This window comes from Apium graveolens, chromosome 2 (assembly GCF_009905375.1).
Source record: "Apium graveolens cultivar Ventura chromosome 2, ASM990537v1, whole genome shotgun sequence".
Lineage (NCBI taxonomy): Eukaryota > Viridiplantae > Streptophyta > Magnoliopsida > Apiales > Apiaceae > Apium > Apium graveolens.
This window is the reverse complement of record NC_133648.1, coordinates 224,242,021-224,244,942: the sequence shown is the minus strand read 5'-3', so window position 1 is coordinate 224,244,942 and position 2,922 is coordinate 224,242,021. Positions and strand designations below refer to the sequence as shown.

At 40.0% G+C, this 2,922-nt stretch overlaps 1 non-coding gene across 1 annotated transcript; it reads left to right on the top strand.

Annotated features, from left to right (window-relative positions):
* Positions 1-1,594: 1,594 nt before the first annotated feature.
* On the top strand, positions 1,595-1,701 carry LOC141710390 (small nucleolar RNA R71). Its single transcript, XR_012570914.1, has one exon. It is a non-coding gene; the product is annotated as a small nucleolar RNA R71 (small nucleolar RNA).
* Positions 1,702-2,922: the final 1,221 nt, after the last annotated feature.

The window sequence follows — 2,922 nt, the reverse complement described above, 5'->3', positions numbered from 1 at the left end:
AGCAACTCCATTTTTAAACACTTTTCATTATCAGTAGGAAATTTCATAGCATTGAACACATTAAAGGTAACATCCTGATCCAGCACTCGCATTGTAATCTCACCCTTCTGCACATCGAACAAGGTTCGACCAGTTGCCAAGAAAGGTCTTCCCAAGATTATAGGAATCTTCTTATCCTCTTCAAAATCAAGAATTATAAAATCAGCAGGAAAGATGAGTTTATCATCCTTGACCAAGACATCCTCCACAATACCTCACAGATATGTAATAGAACGGTCGGCCAACTACAAAGTGATATATATCGGTTTAGGATCAGGTAGATCCAACTGCTTGAAGATTGACAAAGGCATCAGATTGATGCTAGCTCCCAAGTCACATAAGCATCTGTCAAAAGACACTTTTCCAATAGTACATGGAATAGTAAAGCTTCCTGGATCTTTAAGCTTTGGAGGCAACTTCTGTTGCAGCACATCACTACATTCCTCCATGAGAGCGACAGTCTCTAAATCATCTAGCTTCACTTTCTGAGAGAGAATAACTTTCATAAACTTTGCATAACTAGGCATTTGCTCGAGAGCCTCAACGAACTGTATATTTATATGAAGTTTCTTGAACACCTCCAGAAATTTTCAAATTGCTTGTCCAGCTTTTTCTTCTGCAGCCTCTTAGGAAAAGGCTGTGGAGGATAGATCTGGTGCTCCCCTGTATTACCCTCAGGCGGAATGTGCTTAACAGTAGTCTTTCTTGGTTCCACTTCTTCATCCTTCTACTTTGCTTCTATCTCAGTCCCAGCTTCTTCAGTCAACTCTTGAGTTTGTTCTGGACTCGTAACCTTCCCAGACCTCAAAGTGATTGCCTTTACCTGCTCCTTAACTTCCTTCTTTCCTGGCACTTTAGTGTCACTAGGCAATGTACCAGGTTGACGATTTAGCAAGGCATTGGCAATTTGCCCAATCTGATTTTCCAAGGTCTTGATAGAAACAACTTGACTCTTGCACATAAGCTTCAACTCCTCTAATTCAGATTTTTCATTAGCTTGTTGCAGCTGGAGTTGTTATTTTGGTGCATACTGCGGTTGCTGAAAACTAGGTGGTTGTATTGCATAGCTGGACACTGTTGATAAGGCTGTTGAACCGCATTCTGAGCGTTGCTCCAACTGAAATTAGGATGATTGTGGTTGTTAGGATGATAGGTGGCTGGCACAGGTTGCTGCGATCGCTGGAAGTTGCTCACAAACTGAGCTGGTTTACTAGAAATTTCGCACGGATCAGTCTCATGGGCACCAGCACAAAGCTCACAGACACTAGTGATTGGATTAACTCCATAATTAGCCAAATTGTCCACCTTCATTGTTAAAGCCTTAAGTTGGGCAGCGATAGAAGTTGCTGTGTCCCACTCCAAAATTCCTGCTACTTTTCCCTGAGTCAGTCTTTGGGAGGGATTCTGGTACTCATTAGCAGCCATCTATTTAATAAGTTCATAAGCTTCATTGTAGCTCTTAGCCCACAAGGCTCCTCCTGATGCTGCATCAAGAATGGGTCTAGAAGTAGCACCCAATCCATTGTGGAAACAGTTGATAATCATCCAATCAGGCATGTCATGGTGTGGGCACTTCCTTAACATCTCCTTATATCTATCCCAAGTCTCACACAGAGATTCTCTAGTTTGTTGAGCAAACTGAGTAAGAGCATTCCTGATTGCTGCAGTCTTCGCCATGGGGAAGAATTTAGTGAGAAACTTTAGAGCAACATCTTCCCAAGTGGTGATAGACCCTGCTGGTAGAGAATGTAACCAGCACTTAGCTTTGTCCCTCAGAGAGAATGGGAAGAGTCGTAGCTTAATAACATCCTTAGTCACATCATTGAATTTGAAAGTGTCACAGATCTCGATGAAATCCTTGATGCGCATGTTGGGGTCTTTAGTAGGAGAACCCCCAAACTGAACTGAGTTCTGTATCATCTGGATCGTGCTCGACTTAATCTCAAAAGTGTTAGCCCTGATGGCTGTCTGATGATGCTAGATTGAATGTCATTAATCTTAGGCTTAGAATAGTCCATCAAAGCCTTCAGATTTTCTTCTTGATCACCCATAGCTACTATAATTGGCTCTTCAACTTTCTCTTCTTCCTCTATCTTATTTTCTTCCTCAAAAACTTCCCTACAAACTTCCACAAGTTCTTCCTCGGCTTTATCCAGTGTTCTCTTACGAGTACGCGAACGCGTATGCATACACCCTCGCTAGAGTTCCTGAAACCAGACAAGGAACAAATAAGTAACAATGTCCGAGTCAATGAACTTTAACGACCACTGATGGAAATCACATAAACTATAAATTAACACTACAGTCCCCGGCAGTGGTGCCAAAAACTTGTTAGTCGATAAACACACGCTAATAATACACGCAAGTATACGAGTTCGTAAGTAGTATATAATCTTTTCTAGTTCGTTCCCACAAAGACTGCATTGGTTAACTAATTAATTCATGCACCTAAGCAACAATGTATGGTTATTATCCAATTCTAAGATGATAACAAGTTGAGATTGTTTATAACTAAGAATTACGCTAACAATTATAACTACGAGAATAAGATTTGACTGAAATTATATATATGACAAATATGGGATTCTAACTTCATTAAATACTTCATTCAATAGCTTTATTATTCTTAACCTTAGCATGTAATGGTCATGACACTAATCAGACAACACGAAACTGATAAACGCCAACTTTCGTTGCACGAGTACCATTCTACCAGACATCCATAAAAGAGATAGAAGCTGAATAGGCACCAATTATATTGAGAACCTATATGTCTATAGAATTTGACAACATAACGATTTAAGCACAAGTTATTTATTTTAATTACATAGGGCAAGTAAGATGGTTAAAATTACCTACGAATCACGCATAACACATACATGA